Here is a 20,300-nt window from a genome sequence, read left to right as displayed (position 1 = left end):
GGTTGTTTGGGTCCAGCAACATGATCCCAATTGACCCATCATTCCAAAGAGACGGATGATTGTGGAGGTGCCCTACATAAAGACTCTTTGGCTTACACTTGAGAAAGGAGTTTGACTAAAGCAGAACTTAAACCTTTCAACACAATCCAGCTGTATATATTATATACATTAAAGCTGTGAGCAATAAAATAATAAAATGTGCATCAACTTGAAGCTAAAACTATATCTTGAAAAAGATAACTTTGGAGATTGAGATGGAAATTTCCTGTTTAAAGCTCGCAATAGACCTTCACTCCTTTAATCCCATTTCTGACATTCCCACACCATTGTGTGTTCTCTTTTTCCTTCTGGACCTATGGCATAACCAGCACTCTTTTAAACCGTAACCTCCAAAAAGCCAGCATTCACTCTGCTGCTAATGCCACTCTTTTCTGCTGGGAATATCATGTTGTGCTCATTCTGTGAAATGGTTAACATAAACGAAATTGTCTTGAAAATCATCATTCTCTAGATATGTTGTTTTACTGAGGAACCAACACAAGAAAACCTACCTTCACTTTGCTGCCCAATTTTAAGGTCGCCTTGGGACATGAGAGTTGGCAGGCTTTTTGTCTTTCCAGGGGCAGGAAGTAGAGACCAATTTTTAAAATAAAAGTAGTTGGTACTATGGTCAAGCCATCTCCCGCTCTGAACATTTTGCTCCAAAGCCGACCCAAGAAACAGCCAATGTAGAGGGCCAAATGGAAATAACAATTCTTGCAAAATAGAAGAGAATGAATTAGTCCCTCAAAGATGCGGACGTTGTAAGAAAGCATCCTCATAAAAGGATCGTAGAATAAATGTCTCCAAAATCTGCCATCGGCTGTATACTTTGACAGAGGGAAGAGAGAATCAACTAATATACAAAGCTTTTAAATGCAATGTATTACACTTTTTGCGTTTTATTCAACAAGTATTTATTTGCCTGTCTACTTCCAGCTCAGCCCGGGACCAGGCGCATCAAAATGATTACTGCGAGGGCAACGCGGAAGTTGGTTTAGCTGGTATATTTCCACATAAAACACGGGAAGTGCTCCATAAAAGGGAGCACTTCCCGTGTTTTAGTCCTGGCTCAGATTCAGCTCGGACGGAACCGAAACACACGCTCCATTTTTAAGGGGTTCAAACCTCACCGATCCAAAGATCCAGTTTCTATTTGGTGAAATTCAAGTTGCATCCCCCGACACACAGACCAGGGCTGTGGGTTTTAAGCCGGTCCCAGACTCATTCCGCCCTGCAGCTTCCAGGACCAGGCTGGCGGCTTGGGGATCACGAGTAAAGCAGGAAACGACCACGTGGCTACGCAGCCCTCACCTTCCGCTTTTCCGCCTGCACCGAGAGGCAGGGCAGGTAAGGGTGCCCGAGGCGGAATTGCTTCGAGGAGGAAGCAGGGTGAGAGTGTGGGAAGCGTCCACATCGTTTTAGTTCACAAGGGGAGATAGCACTGAGTGGGAAGTGAAAAGAAACTTTCAGATTCGCCCTGGCAATTGACACACGGTTGGGAGGGTGCGGAAACGCGGCACGCAGACTTCAATTAGCCCGCCTGCCAGCGGGTTCATTAAAACCATTTCCGGTACCACAGCCCCGGACTCCATCCGTTTTAGCGGAAGATGGGCGGGCTGCTGTTGGCCTTAAGTATCCGCGCGTTGACGTCGGGCAGGACCACGGAGAGCTGCCGCCTCCAGGTCCTTCTGTCCTCCCAGCCCGGGGCAATCTCCAGTCCCACCCGGGAGGACTGTGGCTCCGGAATCGGCCCTGTCTTGCTCTGCTCTCCCCGCCACCGCCGGTAACTTCTGGGAGCCTGGAGTCCCGCCTTGAGCTAAGCGCCCTATGAACGGTCAGAGCCGGAGAGCCAAGAAGGGGCGCCCCATGAGTACCGAGGTCTGCAGCGCTGGGAGCTCAGCTTCCGCGCCCAAGAGGCAGCACCCAGGGAGATGACAGAGGGGAAAAGGCGGCCGCAGGACCCAGGAGACGACAGGGCGGAGGTGACCTTGCTTTCCTCCCCGAGGGCGGCTGCCTTGTCAAAGGCTGCCCAAGTCGTCAAGGTACCCCTTCCCTTCAAAGAGAGGGAAGGGAGAGAGATGTGCTGGAAGCCTCTCTGTGCAGTGGAGCTGAGATTTCCCAGCTGAGCTTTCCCAGGTAAGCTCAGTCCCTCCGTTTTCCCCATCCACACCCCATCCCTCTTAACACGGCTCTTTGTGGGGGAGGGGTGGCCAGGTGTGGAATTCCCTCACCCATATTAGTCTTTCGTCCCAGTGTCCCCATTTCGCCAACCACTGGGTGATTGCCTCACGCCCACCTCCTCTCTTTCCAGATCCCAGGATCCCCAGGTCCTGTAGAAAGAACTGAGAGGGAGGTCTGGTTACCAGGGCCCAGCTGGGGTTGAGGTCTGGGGGTTCTTGCCTTTTGTTGGAAGGTGGGAAGAGAACGTGAGACCCTTCTGCTTCAGGTTGGCCTTCTCTGCTGGCTTCCATTCTAAGTGTAGGGGCAGAGCTCAAGGAGAAAAAGGCTTCCTGTTCATCCAAGACTGAAGAAGCTTTCCACAGATATAACCTTTGTTCAAGGAGCTGGAGCTTTCTTTGTGTGGGGGGGGTCGGTGGGTGGCAGGAAGCACACGGGAGGCATATTTCAATTCAACTGAGCAGCATCTTCTAAGGTTTTGATCTCTGTGAACCCCAAAAGTACTCAGGGCTGGCCCAGGAGACAGTGGTCAGGGTGGAAGGCTGGACCTATGACGAGGTTGAGGGGGGCGGGAAGAGACAAGGGAGGAGGGAAGATGCCCACTGGATTTTCTTCCCGGTTGGGTGTCAGAATGGGAATGCAGACACACTCTTGCCTTTAGGGATTTATAATTTAAATTATTGCTACTGGTTGTGGGCATCTAAACTAGAATCAGAAGCAGGAAGTATTTGTGGAAGGGAGTCTAGGACTCTGAAAAGAAAATATTCAGTTAAGCTTTATCTGGGTGGTTCAAGGGGGTTGGAAATCCCAACCATCTGACACCTTCAGGCAAGTGCTAAATGCTCTAAAAAAAACCTGAATTGGGCAATGTAAAAAAATACACCAAGATGATTTCTGTAGCACTTTTTGTATTAATAAGTATTTTGAAACAAGCCAAATGTCCATCAATAACAGATTGTTTAGATAAATTATAATCTATATACTGGGGCATTGTGCAGGGGCTCAAAATAAAATGAGGTAAATCTGTTAATACTATCAGGGAAGTCTAGGAGGTATGGTTAAGTGAAAAAAAAAGCGTGATCACATTTTCTTTTTTTTTTTAAAAAAAAGCTGTCAATGGTGTACATGTATGTACTTAGTTTATAGGTATATTTTTATGATCACAGAGGAAAAAAAAAAGACTCGTGAGCACCAGAATGTTGACAGTGGTTACTTCTGAGGCTGGGATAGGGGGTCAGAGACTGCTCTCATTCTTTACCTTATATAGTGGTTTTAAGAAAAGAAAAAAAATGGTGCAATTAAAGACAAAATTTCAACTTTTCAGTTGATTTTGTTTTCTTTATTTCAATATTTTCTGTAAAAACAAATACCACTGAAATGAGAAAAAACAAGTACATGAAGATGTCAATTACTGATACATCTCTCCCTTTTAGTCCTTGGAAACAAAGTTCTGTGGTCTAGAATCCAAACCTGCTCCCAAGGCTAAGGGTGCTTTGTCCCAGCTGGAAATTTACATGAATATGACATTTCTAAGTTCAGTGTCAGCCTATATATTGATGCCTTAAAACAAGAGCTCAGAAATACACAAGTTCACCCAGAGGCATATCATTGTATTTCCTTGTTCATACTTTCTGAATCAAAACTGAGTAGAGATAACATTTTCTTGGATTGGCTATACTCACTAACTTTGTCTCTTTTTAAAGGTAGTTCCTGGAATTGCCAAGTGCCACAGCCTACTCAAAATTTTGTTCTTGTAAATCTTTCTGACTAAGAAGACAGCAGAACCTAGTGATTAAGCAAGGGAATCAAGTCAGTTTGAAACTTGGGTTTTCCCATTCACTGAATATATGGCCTCAAACAAATTATTACCACCTTGTTCTTCTGTTTCCTCATCAGTAAGATGGGAATACAACAGGAAATGCCTCATGGGTAAACCTCTAAAGAGCTTAGGAGAGTGCTAAGTGGCAGCATTAATTATCAATAACCCTGTCTAGAAAAATGCTAATAAAGGGGCAATAGAAAACTGTTGGATTTTTTTTTCCTGGATAAAAATACCCAGCATAACCAAGAGGGATGGAGCTAGAGAAATGGGAATTGATTAAGGAGCCTGAAGCTACAGTCTGCCTACTTAGATGCAATAAGATAATGGGTTTTAGAATCAGACCCACTGGATTCAACTCCTGGCTTTACCATTTACCAGCTATTTACATACGAGCAATTATGTTACCTCTCTGTACCTTTCGTTAATTACAAAATGACAACAATAATAGTGCCCACTTTATACAGTGGCTGTGATAATTGAGGCTAATCATTAAGAAGTGTTAGCTACTCTGTTTCTCTTGCCCTCTAAAAGCAAAATTGCTTAGACACTGTCAGTGATCCACCCATATCCCTGTGCCCTATCCACTTCAGTGCAGGAAGGCTGACTCCCAGCTGCCAGCTCCTGCACTTTTTTTCCTGAAAGTTTTTTTCTTTTTTTTTTTTTGCGGTACGCGGGCCTCTTACTGCTGTGGCCTCTCCCGTCGTGGAGAACAGGCTCTGGACGCGCAGGCTCAGCGGCCATGGCTCACGGGCCCAGCTGCTCCACGCATGTGGGATCTTCCCGGACCGGGGCACGAACCCGTGTCCCCTGCATCGGCAGTCGGATTCTCAACCACTGTGCCACCAGGGAAGCCCCATCTGATGATTCTTGCTTTGTGAATGAGATTCCTTTTCCTCCCTGAAGACATGGGGTTGCTTTCTCAATCAAACCTGATAGTTGGACTTTGAAGACCATGTGGGCTCATACCTGAATATAGGATTATGGAGTGGACCTGGGAGTCCAGACTGTGAAATTTGATCACTGGCTTGTCACTGCATGTTTGTGTGGTCTTGAGCATTTTCCTCATCTATTCAATGAGAATGTTGGTGATTTAGGATCCCTTTCAGTTCTTATACTCTGTGACTCCTTTTAGGATCATGGGAGAATCCACCTGTATTCTTTTTTTTGCGGTACGCGGGCCTCTCACTGTTGTGGCCTCTCCCGTTGCGGAGCACAGGCTCCGGACGCGCAGGCTCAGTGGCCATGGCTCACGGGCCCAGCCGCTTCGCAGCATGTGGGATCTTCCCGAACCGGGGCACGAACCTGCGTCCCCTGCATTGGCAGGCGGACTCTCAACCACTGCGCCACGAGGGAAGCCCCGAGGATTTTTTTAAATGTATATATACACTGGCTCTCAGAATTTCTTCAGTGAGGTTAAGCTCAGTTGCCCACAGTAAGAGCTGCTCGATAACACTCCCTTTAATTATTGCCTTTCCTTCCCCATCTCTCTTTCCTAATTTTCTATCTTCAGTTCCTAAATAAACTATTTGCACTAGAATCCTTTTCTCGGGTTCTTCTTCTGGGAGAACCCAAAGTAAGAGAGGAATATAGTGTTTCAGTGATGACTATGGTGGTGCCATGTGTTGCTCATATGAGCTTCTATATTTTCTTCCACAATCACCATCCTTAAACCTTATTCTATGACGTAATTGCCCTCGCTTTACTCAGATGTTTTCATTTCTCTTTCTTAAATTTGCTTGGATTCCAAGGAAAATATAAGCTCTCGACAACCGCCACCATCTGGCAACCAAGCATGGACACAGTTTGGACCACTATCACCCTGTTTGTCTGAAATTCATTCCAGAGCTTACAATTTACACTCTCCAAAGTTCTAAAATGGGACTCCAGGAAGCTTCTCATCTGCACTGAGAATAAATACAATCGTTGTCCCTGTCATGCAGGAATCTGTCATGTAGGCAGACCCCTATCTTTCCTAATAATAAGGCTGGAAATGTGAACGTGGATTTAGGCCAATGTATATGTACTGCACAAACTCTAACCCCAGACATACAGATAAAGGGAAATTGAACTCTCTTGTTCATGAGTACCTGGGAAGGAAAAACTCCACATAGGAGCGTTGGTAGCCTGAAGTCAGACAGGCTGAGATTTCATCCTGGCTCTTTCACAGCTGTGTAACCTTGAGAAATTTATTTAATCTTGCTAAACTTTGGTTTTCCTCATTTGCAAATTGAGGATAATCATACATACATACATACCTCACAGGTTTTTTTTAGCAATGAAATATGCTAATACATATTAAGTACTTAACACAATGGCATATAGTGTCTAAGAAATGTTAGCCCTTGTTTTAACTGTTAATAATAATAACAAAAGCATCTTGTAGAAGAACCATAAAGGACCGTATAGTATACAATAAATTTACAGAATCTGGACACGGGAAGGAGACCATAGACATCCTGCAGCACAGCATTCCTCTGAGATAAAGGGAGGTAGCACTCTACAGCACACATATTTGGCTTCAGCAAGCAACTGGAGCCATTTGTTCAGCACCTGTTAGATGTGATTGTTGCTGGTGCTGGTGTTGGACCTACAGGCGAAAGGTAGAGCTTGTTGATGGAAGGTATTAAGGCTACAGGCCAGCGCAGAGCCTATTCATTCTCACCCAGCAAGTGGCCATAGGTAACACCTAACACCAGCTGAAAAAAGGAGACCACCTCTCTTCTCCAGGCCAAGAATGTGGGCAGGGACCTCGCTACCTTGGAAGGGGAGGCAGGGCTCCTCGGGTGCCGTTTGCCAGAGGGAAGGGTGGGTTTCATTAGTGTGGCACTGAGATGGAAGTACACAGGAGCAGAGAAGGAGCATGGCTCCTGCCTCGACACGCTTACCGGGTAGAAATCTTGATTGGCCGGTTGATCATTTCCCAGGATAGAATGAGTATCCATAATATGCAGGTCCCATTGCTGCTGGTGGAACACACACTGGCATCTGCCCTAGTAATTTCTTCCCCTTTATCTCCAAAGCCTCACATTTGAGGCCCTATTCAGAGTGAACTGCTGGAATGCTTTCAGAAATTTAAACCCAAGTAAAGCTGCACTGCCTTATGGCCTATCTTATCACAGTATTGCTTTCTAAAGAAACATCATACTGGTGGCAAAGAAGCACTGTTGAGCAATTTAATTCCTTACTGGAATCTTTGGAAAGGGCATCTAAAGGAAACCATTTCTTTCTTTACAGCAAAATACCCTGATACTCCACAAATTTCTCTCCTTTCTCTCTCCTGTACTTAATAACTCTCAAACACACACCCCATGAAACTTTTCTTTCTCTCTCTCATATTTACCTTCCTATCTCCTTCCAAATTTCTGGCTCTAAAGATAACATAGTGTCATGGTTCAAAGCATAATCTCTGGAATCAGACTGACTAGCTTTGAACCCTAGCACTGCCATTGTTTGTTTGTGGCCTTGGACAAGTTGCCTAATAATATTATTTGACATATATTGACTTTTACCTTGTGCCAGGCAGGTTTTAAGTAACTTGCCCAAGGTGACTTAGCTAGTTAGTGACAAAGACAGGACTTGAGCTCAGGTGGCTTGACTCCAAAGCCCATACTATTTGAGGCTATACTACTCTTCTACGCTGTGCCTCAGTTTTTCATCTTTAAAATTGGGATAAATATAATACCTTCTCATGGCAGGGAAGACAATGTACTTGTGAGTGGTAAAGCTGTCAATACATTAATTTCCTCAACTGAAGTTCAGAGAAGCTAAGTTACTTTCCTAGTACTGTAGTCACATTAGTAAATTGCTAAAGCAGGTTAGATTTAAATTTAAATCTATACTACTTCTAGACTAGGCATTCAAACCCATACTCAGCCATCTTTTAATGATATGATATTGAGCATATTTCTCTACCTCCCTGGGCTTCAGTTTCCTAATCTTTAAATTAAGGATGATAAAACCAGTCCTGTCCACCTCACAAAGCCAGGGTAAGAATAAAACTCAAATATGACAATGCAACTTGTAGACCTTCAAACGGCAAGGGAATGTAAGTTAAGGTACCATTGGAGCCTTCTAGAAGCTGTGGCACACAGTAGGGAAATGAGCAAAGTTTGGTGGACATACCAGACACCCTAAAATTACCCAAGGACACCATAGATGGCCATTCAGTCTACTGGGAGATCTATCAAGAAGACCTACTGAGGAGCGGACAGGGGAGGGCTGCCAAGGTACCTGAGGCCAGAGGTATGGGAGAATCAGAGAGCTGCCCCTGCTTCACATTTGAGGATGGGAAGAGAACCTCTGTTTTACTGAAACAACAGTGTACTTCAAAGAGGTTGCTTATGGAGAAGAAAGAAGCTTCAACAGTTGAGCTCACGGAGAACCCAGTCACCTATACATCCAATCTTCCCTCATCCCCTGTCCTAACAGAATCACTAGGATTGCCTCCCCTTAGGGACCAGGTTGCCTCAGTCATTTGTTCAAAAAATATTTGTTAACTACGTATTATGTGCCAGACATTATTCCAAAGAATGCAAACAAGTTTCCTGCTTTTGTGACGTCTGCATCCTGATATATGGGTAAGGAGGCAGGAGGGGAGACATAAAATAAAGAATGCAATTATTGGGTTGGCCAAAAAATTCGTTCAAGTTTTTTCCGTACCATCTTATGGAAAAAACCTGAACGAACCTTTTGGCCAACCCAATATTTTGTGTGATAAGGGCTATGAAGAAAATAAACATCTGATTGTTCATTAAAATAATTTCTGATGATAGATCACTCTATACTTTTGGCAAATAATCTGAAGGTGTTCAGATAGTTGAGGGACATTACCATGATAAGCCTTATATTCTCATTTGCCTACTTACATCAATAAGGTTTCTCAGTACCTACAACTATAAAATTTTTTAAAACACACAAATAGAATCAATACTGGTTCCTGACTCATTCTACAATAAATAAACTAGCTCTATGTGAACTAATAGAGGTAGAAAAAAACCCCTCATTTATCTAATTAATAAATGCATTTCCAATTAAAGTGAACTTTTGTAGATTTTAACTATTTATAAATTGTGTATTAACATTCGTACATTTTACTCAATCCAAAAGAAATATTTTAACCCTTAGGATCTTATAGTTGCAGGAAATTTTTAAAAAAACATACTTACTTTTAATTTATATTCATATTTTTATTGCAAAGATCAATAAAATGCTTTAAGAAATGAAGTATACTGCATTAGGATAAAATTCTGCATGCAATATGGAATGGAAATATGACTTTTTTAAAAAATAGAAAGATATAAATTTTCTAACTATGAGCAAAGTGTTTATTCACATATTTTGAATGGATTATGATGAGTACCAAATTGCAGTGGAATTCAGATTTCATTGGATACCTATAGACGTATGGTCTACAGTTTTATTTTAAATGTCAATATTTTAATACACCAGGAATTATATTCTTTGCAACATATGATAAAATAATAACTTCAAAATATATAAGGGGGGCTTCCCTGGTGGCGCAGTGGTTGAGAGTCTGCCTGCTGATGCAGGGGACACAGGTTTGTGCCCCGGTCAGGGAAGATCCCACATGCCACGGAGCGGCTGGGCCCGTGAGCCACGGCCGCTGACCCTGCGTGTCCGGAGCCTGTGCTCTGCAACGGGAGAGACCACAACAGTGAGAGGCCTGCATACCGCAAAAAAAAAAAAAAAAAAAAAAAAATATATATATATATATATATATATATATATATATATATATATATATATATATATGGGGTATATGGTTTTAAAGAATTCTTTTAGGGAGTGTGTGAGATAAAAGTTTGAATAAAGACTGTGTGTGTTATCTGTAGGCTGTCTTATATTTAGTGGCCCCTAGAGGGAGTCCCTTCCCAGTTCCACTTGAGGACAGCTTAGAAGGGTAGAGAACTCTTACTTGCATTGATTGTTCCATAAATTATTAGAAAGACCCTGAATGGAAAATTCACTGGGAGGGAAAGGCCGCATAGTGGAAATAGCACTAGATCTAATGTGAGTCTTGAGTCTTCTCGTAACTAGCTCTTTGGCTCTCTGAACCATAGTTTCCCCATTTGAAATATGGGCATAAAACCTACTGTCCCTAATCCACAGTGTGCTGGAATATAGTGATAAAGAACACAGACCCCAGGATCTGACTACCTGAGTTCAAATCCAGCTTTGCCACTTACCAGCTGGGTGACTTGAAGTATGTATTTTATACCTCTGTGCCTTCTGTCTGTCATTTAAAAGCATAATCCTAAAAAGCATAATAGGATCAACAATAGTACCTACCAAATAGAGTTGCTGTGATGATTAACCAAATTAATATTTATAGATAGAGTGCTTTGAATAACCCTGGCACATAGCTATTATTAGTACATATTACCTTAGTTATTACTATTATTATAATCATTCACATGTTTACTGACATGTAAAATCAAATGGGCCCTATGGCTGCTACACAAATAAAAGAAATACTGATAAAACTATATTGGTTAAAAAAAAAACTATATTGGTTGTGGTGCTTTCAGCAGCAAATTACAAAGCAAAACGGACTAAAACCGGCTTAACCTGTAAGAGGATTTATAATTTCCCATAACTGTAAGCCCACAGATGTGACAATTGGGGCTCCAGTGACATTACTTTGGCTTTGCCCTATGAGTATGCTTTGTCTTTACAATGACATCCTTCACGCTCACAGGATGGTTACTGAAAGAAGCTGAAGACTTTTTCTTCCCTTCCGCAATGGTCTGAATGTTTGTGTCCCCCCAAAATTTGTATGTTGAAACCCTCACCCCCAGAGATGATAGTATGAGGAGATGGGGCCCTTGGGAGGTGCTTGGGTCATGAGGGTGGAGCCCTCATGAATGGGATTAGTGTCCCTATAAAAGAGACCCCACAGAGATCCATCTCACCTTCCACTATGGGAGGAAACAGCTAGAAAATGCCAGCTATGAACCAGAAGGAGGGCTTGCACAGAACCCTCTCACTAGAACTCTGGGGCCTTGATCTTGGGCTTCCCAGCCTCCAGAACTGTGAGGAATACAATTCTGTTGTTTATAAGCTACCCAGTCTGTGGTGTTTTCTTACAGCAGCCTGGACAGAATAAGAAACACCTTCCATCTGATTGGCCTACGTAAGATAGGTGCCCATCTCCGGATCAAAAACATTGGTTAAGGGAGTACCATGCAGTGACTGCCTTAATCCTGGTTGTCTGAACTGATTGCTGGCAAATGGGATACTGTGACTAGATTAGACTAATCAGTATCCAGCCCCTGAAACTGGAGATGTGAGTCACGTGATTTCTTAGTCAGGGTCCCAGCAGGAAGCAGATGACATATTAAAACTAGGTAAATGAGGAAAATTTAATAAAGTGACTGCTTATGAAGTTGTGGGCAAAGTTGAAGGAACTCAGCAAGGGATGGTGCAGTGCCCAGGGGCTAGCAACTACAGAGAGCCACTACTGCCCCTCAGCCTGAGGAGTAGGGAGCTCTTATTAGAGCATACACACAGAGAATTGGATGGAGAGGGCTATCCAAGAGGATCTTTTTTATAAAGGAATGCTGTCTACCTGCAACTACTTAGCCATGGATGAAGCCAACAGAATAAATACCCCAACCTTACTCATCTTCCAGTTGCTGAAAGCCACAGTGCCAGGAGCCATTAATGCCATCAATGCATGCCCATCACCAGGTCAGGCGCCCAGGCCCTAGATCAGAGTGGAGAAGGATAAAATGCAGTTGGGGGAGCAATTGGAATAGTGAGCACGAAGGAATACTGAGCACACTCAGACTGCTCAAGGGAGAGGAATGATACCTAAACAAAACCATGTCCTCGTAGGAAAGAAGGAAGGAAATGCTGGATAGATAACTAACAGGATTCACCAGAAGTACCCTTGTTCAAAATAACATTGTTCTGGGGACTTCCCTGGCGGTCCAGCAGTTAAGACTTTGCCTTTCAATGCAGGGGGTGCAGGTTCAATCCCTGGTAGGGGAGCTAAGATTCCACATGCCTCATGGCCAAAAAACCAAAACATAAAACAGAAGCAGTATTGTAACATATTCAATAAAGATGTTAAAAATGGTCAATATCAAAAAAAATCTTTAAAAAATAACATTGTTCTCTTTCTTTTTCAAATATAGATTATCTAAAATTGCAAACATCTCTTATTTGTAAGTAAAGTGCATCCCCAAGGGAGCTGCACAAGAAGATAACAAAAGACTGAGCTGCCACTACTTGATGAGGGATACAGGAAAGGGGGATGTACTGACCTTTCAAAGAAAAGTGAAGAAATCCATTCCCATAAGGGATTGCAAAGAGAAGTGGCTGTTCCCTTGATAAAGCCAAAGAGGGCAAGCCTAATGAGGCCTAAGCCAGTTACATGGTGTAATTTACTGAATGGTGTTGGCTGCCTTGCAATGTTTCAAAGCAATTTTTTTGTAATACATGATTAGTAGGAAAGGATTTGGATGTTGCCATTTTCCAAAGAAAACTTGACTACACTTAGTAATACAGAAAAATATTCTCCTTGGAAATTCTCATGTTTCTAGGCAAAGCGGTATCGTAAGTCAGAATTTACACAATGTATTATTGCCTAATGTATGAGGATTAATTGGGAACTAAATGTGAAGATAAACAGACCATCCCTAAGGGACTCCAAGACTAAGTGGCAACATCAAGTGCCCATCAAGGGCAAGGAGAGTCTACACCAGTGGTTCTCAACACTAGCTGCACATTAAAACTACTTGGGGAGCTTTAATTGTTTTCTACACCCAGACTCCTCCCTAGAGCAATTAAATAAGAATCTTTCAGTGAGGTCCAGGAATTGGTACTTTTTGAAAAGCTCTCTGAGTGATTATACTTATATCTCTGGTAGATGCAGCATGCCCAAATCAATCAGATCACTTGCTTTGCTGGTTAATTCATCAGTTCAATCCAAATAGCTATCCTGGAATGTGGTTGTGCCTTGCTGTGTCTTGCAGCCAGGTATTAAGGCCTTACAATATAAGGGTTGGGAGCGGGGGCTCTGAGATCAGGCTGCCTGGGTCAAATTCTGAGTCCACTCATGGGCTTATGTGACTTTGGGAAAGTCATTTAACACTTTTGAACCTTAGTTTCATAATCTGTAAAATAGGGGAGGGGCAATAGTAGGAATTACAGCATAGACTGTTTTGAGGATTAACTTAGAAATAACTTCATGTTTATGAAGGTTTTAGTGCAGTGCCTGGCACAGAGTGACGCTCAGTAAATGCAAACTATTATTAATGTGTCTAGATTTAAGCCAACTGGATGTCTCAGAAGTATCCCCACATTCTGTCCAACTGGCTTTCTGGAGTTCTCTATGGAATGGGCTTGGGAAGGTGGGGATGTTAAAGTAGTTGACCCTTCCAACTCAAAGTCTAAGGGTCTACGAGTTGCTTTGGGGGGTCACTTACCATGAAAGGCAAGGACATTAACAATTAACAAGTAGAAAACGACTATTATTCCAGCCAATGGTAGTCACTATTTATTTAATGTGCCAGGCACCATGTTAGGCACTTTACATCTTTTCTCACTTAATCCTCACAAGAATCCTACAAAAATAGAAAGTATCCCCCATTTTGCTGATGAGGATCCTTTGGCCCAGAGAGGGTGAGTAACTTTCCCAAGATTATCCAGCTATGAATCGACTGAATTAGGATTTGAACTCAGGTCTTTCTGGCTTTGTAGCTCATCCTTTGTCAACTGGGCCATGCTGCCTCTCTTGGATGACACTCCTCAACACTAGGACTGCTGTAACTTCTTCTTCTAGAACGAATGGAACCATGTCCCAAGGATGGAGCTCTCTCAGCTAGTCTCTTCCTTTCTAGGATAACACAGATCTGGAGTACAGAAGCTAAGAGCATACATTAAGGCTCTGGGCTACAGAGAGTAAGCAAACCACCCGGGCAGTGTTCCTGGGTCCAGAGCTTTTCCTGGAAAGAGAATTATTTTCCTCATGGGAATATTTTTTATCTTGTAGGATGGGCCAGCACGTAGTGTTGCTCCATGGAGAAGAAGGGGCAGTGTCTGCTGGTGGTACTCTTCTGAAGACCCACTCTCATGGCATTCAGCAGTGGAGGGTGATTAGTGGGTGGATTAGCTGCTTGCAGCCCATCTCTAAGATATGAATATGAATCAGTGCATAACTGCTGAGAACCTGCTACTTACCTACCACTGGGCAGGGCTCCAAGCCATTGTGATCCCACTTTCCCCTGCCCCAAGTATAGACACTTGGCAGCACATACATTTTTCCTGATTTTGAAAAGTGCTTGTGCAAAAGTTTTCAAAAAGGTAACATTTTTAATCACATTTACATATATATATACTTTTTAAATAACCTCACTGCAAAGACAAAATAATAATAATAGCCTAGTTTTATTGAGAGTTTTTATGTGCCAAGCTTTACATGTATTATTAACTCATTGAAGGGTTAATAATTATCGGGTTAATTAACCCAATGCCCTGTGAGGTACTGATCCAGTCTTTCAGCTGATGAGACTGTAGCCCAGAGAGGTTAAGTAATTACCTGGTGGATTCTGTGGTAGGTCTCTGGTATCTATCAGGTTCCAGCAGGAAACAGAAGAGATACTCAAACTGGGTAAATGGGGAAGAGTTTAATATTGGGACTAGATACACTAGACAGTGTGGGCAAGGTATAAGGAAATTGAAAAAGGATAGGCAGTACCTTGGCCCTAGGCATAAAAGGAAAGACATCTGCCAGGAGTTATGACTTTGAGTACAGAGAGGTAGCCAGGCCTCATGGCCCATCATGGAGGCAGCTGGGAGAACAAATACCCGCAATTACTCGCCTACCTCCCTCCAGTCTCCTGCAGTGCTTTCCATCAGCTGAACCCAAATGGAAGTCAGAAGACAAGAGATCCTTGATTCAGTCCATACAGGTTGACTTCCCTGGGGCACAAGACAGGATGGAGAAGATTAGAGAATGGATCTGGAGGAGAAAACAGAAAATATTCAGTGCACATGTGATCTCAGTTTGGATAATTAGCTCTTCTCTTTCTAGAATTTGAGGTGGGAAACAGACACAGAAACTGTCCTTAAAAAAGGACTACTGTTAATGGTTCATGACAGAATGTCCGTGAATTTATGCTGCTGAAGAATCTGGAGCTTTTCTGCTTCCACTCCTTCTACACATTGGCTGCTCAGCAATCCAGGATGTTTCTGACAAGTCTCTTATTTCTGCTTAACCCAGTCAAAGTCATTTAGTGTGGCTTGTAACAAAAGGTCCCTAATGAAACAATGCCCAAGTTTTCTCTCAGTCATCCTAGCCCTCTCTAGGGTTGGCATTTAGATCACTGCATTTATGTCTATATTCCCAACTGTGCTCAAGAAAAGAACTTATGTAGGGGGCTTCCCTGGTGGCGCAGTGGTTGAGAGTCCGCCTGCCGATGCAGGGGACACAGGTTCGTGCCCCGGTCCAGGAAGATCCCACATGCCGCGGAGCGGCTGGGCCCGTGAGCCGTGGCCGCTGAGCCTGCGCGTCCGGAGCCTGTGCTCCGCCACGGGAGAGGCCACAACAGTGAGAGGCGCCCCCCAAAAAAAACTTATGTAGAAGAAGAGGAAGAAGAGGAGGAGGGAGAAGGAGGAGGAAGGAAGGGGAAGGAGGTGGGGAGGGAAAAGGAGAAGGAGAAGGGAAGGAGGAGGAAGGGTGGGAAGAGGAGGAGAAAGAGAACAAGAAGGATTTTAAGAACTTGGAAAGTGGGAACGTCTTCGATGTGCTCCTGTTGAGAACCACTGGTCCCATCATCCACTTTCTCATATAGCTCTTTCAGGAAAAACTTAATTACAGGCTTGTAAGTTTTTAGAGCTCGCTCTTCTGGTTAGTTGAATTTGCTAGTTAACTGTTCATCACCTTTGAATTTTAATTCTAGTTGATACCTTTGTTTAAATGCTATTAGCTTATTTCCCTTCATTAGTGTGTAGTGAATCATCCCAGAGAAAAAGATTCCAAGCCATATTATCTGACATTTTATATAGATCTGCAGCAGTTGCTTAAGGTCCCTACAGAGCAGATCGGAGAGACACAACTCAGTTGAATTTTCTGCCCCTCGTTGAGAGAAATCAACCAGGCAATCACTTATTCTGCAAACATTTGTTGATCACCTACGTTGTGCCTGCCTGGAGTGGTCCAATCAGGGCATATAAAAATGAAAACAGTATCTTTTCATGGGAGGTGTCTTACAGCCTTAGCCCTTTAGTGTTCCCTCTGCCTGGTAATATCTATTTTACTCTCAGTATTTTAATAAAGAACTCTTTTTCAAATTATTTTAAGATATGTCTTATAAAAAAAAACATTTGTTTGTGTGTTTCACTTTCTCTTAACTGCACCGGTGGAGAGCTTGGCTCTTTCAGCTCCAAGTTTCTGGCCAAGACCTTTCTGTCCACCTGGGGGCAGCATATCCTTACATAGAAAAGCACCTTGAAGGAAACGACTGGCTTTCTGAGCTCCTGGCTTTCAAACACAAGCCTTTCAAGAAGTGTTTCCCAAATGACTGACCCAATAAGTATTCAGTCTGAAGACTTATCCTTGAAGAAAGGGTTCCATAGTCAAATAAGTTTAGGTAACTCTGGTTTAAGTAAAGTTAAAAGGTGTCTTCCCTGCAAGACCTCTCAGAAACTTTAAAAGACTTTTGTCACCAGGGCATGTTCACATTGTGCCTGGCACTGTGCGAAGTGCTTTACTTACATTGATATATTTAATCCTCACAGCCATCCTATGATCAGGCACTAATACAAGTCTCCATTGTACAAATGAAGAAACAGAGGAACAGAGCTCCTACGTGGTAGCTGAGTTTCAAACACAGGCCATCTAGCTACAGAACTTGCATATTTGACCATTACACTATAATGTTTGCAATGTGAGACTCCAAGAGGAAGAATTTAATAGTCACTGTTTCCTACATTTATTTGGCTTTGGAACTCTTTTCTTCCTGCTGGTCAACATAGAGGACTGGTGTTTAACAGAACACACTGTGAGAAATGCTTCCATAATGTGATGACAGATGCCATCCCTCTTTAAAATTTAACCTAAAACCTAAATATAAATCCTCTTTAAAATTTAACCTAAATATAAATCCACAGGCCCATTATGTAACTGAATGGTTAACATTCAGTTGAATTCTGATTTGATGGGAAGGCTCCTATCATGTTAATCTCTATTCTCAAAGCTAATGTCACTAAACCAAGACTAAAGTATGTATTTAAAGTATATCAAATACCAGTCAGAACTGAATTTTCTTGGGAAGAAAAATAGAAAGTAGAGAGGTGAAACTAGAAAGCCACAGGCTTCAGCACAGAAGCTAAACAGAGTGTGGAATGTTCTGGGAAAATGAGGAAATACTCACCTCTTCATGGGAATCCAAAACTAAGACCGAGATTCTAGATAATGTTGGAGCATTAGAGCTGGAATAAGAGTGGCACCTCTGACGAACACAGGCCATTTTAGAACAAAGTTAAAACATCTGTAAGACAAAAAATGTTGCTCACCATCCAGTTATACAAGTATCAAATCATTAGCCACTGCAGTCGTTGACGAACAGTTCACCCTGAAAGGAATTCAGGACAAAAAACAGGATGAGGCACTCTGTGCTTTGGAAAAACAGGCCCCTTAGAGAGCTGATGTATATCTCAGGAAGAATTTTAATGAACCCAGATTCTTGCATCTTCCACAGAAACATAGAAACACTCTAAAATCATTAACTGAGATATCTGACCTTGTGACTAGCAGTAATATTTTACTGAGATTCATGCTTAACTACATGTATTCCCTAGTCAAAAATCATATATATACTGACTTCTCCCCTACCTGTTGGGGGCAGTTCCCTCAGAGCTATTGAGAGGCTGTTTTTCAGGCTATAGTCCTCAGTAAGATCCCTAAATAAAACCAAAACCCACAGCTCTTACATTGTGCGCTTTCCTTTCAATAGACAGCTTTTGATGACCACGAAGGGACCAGAGCAGACTTCTTTCCTTCTCCTGGACGCTATGAGGATCCAAAGCCATACTACCGCTAAGGGCCCCTTATGCCCATCTGCCTCCTCGGCAAGTCCAGACGACTCAGTAAGTCTCTCTTGTTCTCAGATCTCCCATTTTGGTTGACGATCCTGAGTTTTATTCTGGGGTGGATAAAGAGGTCCTTGACATAGTTGAAGGACACTGAGAAAGTCTTTGGTCATTTATAGGCTGTTATTATTTTAATAAAAATGCCTCTCTTCTAGAAGATTCATAGAAAGGACTTTTTGACAAGTACAGGTTTCTGATAACTTTCAGGTCATACCACTGAACTGGATAAGAAATTACAGAGTTATAATGAAAGCTCTGATGGCTTCATAAAACTGTTATCAGAAGATCAACAAGAATTAGTTATGTAAGGCTGAACGATAATTTTATGACTTTTTGTCTAAAATATTACTTGCTTTTCATCTTTGTTTTCCAGATATAGAAAACATTTCCCCTTAAACTAATTATAGCTTACAACAATTTGGCAAATTATACTTCTGTAAACAGAATTGAAACCTTTATCTTTTTCTCTCTACCTGATCCCTCCAGAACTGGAAACTCTTAGTGAGAATTCTTATTTTCATAGTAATATAGTTATTTGCATAAGTTCAATAAGAATCTGTTCTTCTTAGCCATAATTGGGAACATTGGTATGTCACCGTGGCTTTGATTGGAATGATATGTTTGAGAATATACACAAAATCAAATATGACCAGATAGCTTTCAAGAACTAAGGTGGACTTTATGGAGCCATAAAGCCCCTTGGAAAAATGACCTGATACCTTGCTCACAGGGTTCCCAGCATCCTTACAAGGTGAATAAAGGAAGTTACTTCCTGGCAAATGCAAGAACCTCAAAATATTTTGGGGACCTCAAGAAGAGGGGAATTCACCCAAATCTGTAGGTACTGCAGGCAAAATCTGAAGTCAAGTACTTGGCGTGGCTTTCTTTGCCTTGAGAGGCCTTTTAAAGTTCAGTCTGAGATTCCTTATGAAAAGTTCCAGTAAAGCCAATTGAAAAGAGCCTATGATCAATTACACTTACGTAAATAGTCAAACCAAGTTTATTGAAACCAGGCTTACTTTGCGGAAAACTGTCTTAATTCAGCTCTATTTGATAAAAAATGAGGGTTAATTTTAGAGGAAAAAAAATGTTTCAGTGGATATTAAGTTCTAGTGTTGTTAATTGACTTTGCATTTTGGTGTTTACTGCCTAAACTCACTTCCTAGGTGGCTCCTTGTAACTATGTTGCATTATTGTAAAGCTTAATTGAATTAGGAAAAACACATTCTAAGCTTGTTTTTGAAGCTTATCTATTTTTTATTTAAGGTAATTTATCTTTGGATGAAGATAAGATGCCGTATGACCTGCAACCAGGAAATTGTGTATTGGAAAAGACATCATTTAAAGGACTCCCTCCAACCTAGATGGAAGGGCCCTTATCATGTACTCTTAACTAGCTTATGTGCAGCGGGGGGGAAAAAAAACCAGAAGGAAATTGGCTCTTGGATTCATATTTCCCACATTAAAGGGGACCCAGCACTGGACTGGTCTATAGAGAGGACTGCTGACCTCAAATTCACCTTAAAATAATGCTCAAACAGAGGAGAAATGACACCCATGCCAGGACCAGAAGATGACATAGAAGTAGACAGCTATCCCAAGGTGCTGGACCTGACCCATATGATTATTTATAGTACTTTCTTGATTTCTTGGACATTTTGCCTATGAATCAAATGCTTTTCTATCATGGGCACGACCCTATGCAGAGCATAAAAATTAATCCAATTGTTGGGTTTATGGTCAATTATCTACATCTAGTACTTCTGGTTTACCTCAGTGGATTTCTCCTCTCTAAGGCTCTGATTAGATGGTCCTTAGAAAATTAGTTTCGAAGAAAGAAGTTATAGGTCTATTCAGGATACTATTAATATTATTAGATGAGATCCCCTCACTTGGCCAGTCAATCATACTTGCTATGACTCTGGCCATAAATATGAATTTTCTTTAAAAGTTACTCAGGCTAAATCAGAGCGATGAGCTAAGTTTCAGTCAAAAATCATAACCAGGGCTTCCCTGGTGGCGCAGTGGTTGGGAGTCCGCCTGCCGACGCAGGGGATGCAGGTTCGTGCCCCAGTCCGGGAGGATCCCACATGCCGTGGAGCGGCTGGGCCCGTGAGCCATGGCCGCTGAGCCTGCGCTT

At 42.3% G+C, this 20,300-nt stretch overlaps 1 long non-coding RNA gene across 1 annotated transcript; it reads left to right on the top strand.

Annotated features, from left to right (window-relative positions):
* The first annotated feature begins 2,093 nt into the window (after window positions 1-2,093).
* On the top strand, window positions 2,094-19,858 carry LOC309811641. Its single transcript, XR_014295220.1, has 3 exons — window positions 2,094-2,178; window positions 18,025-18,157; window positions 19,427-19,858. It is a non-coding gene; the product is annotated as an uncharacterized lncRNA (long non-coding RNA).
* The last annotated feature ends 442 nt before the right edge of the window (window positions 19,859-20,300 follow it).

This window comes from Mesoplodon mirus (assembly GCF_964341445.2).
Source record: "Mesoplodon mirus genome assembly, chromosome: 11".
Lineage (NCBI taxonomy): Eukaryota > Metazoa > Chordata > Mammalia > Artiodactyla > Ziphiidae > Mesoplodon > Mesoplodon mirus.
This window is presented reverse-complemented; position numbering and strand designations above follow the sequence as displayed.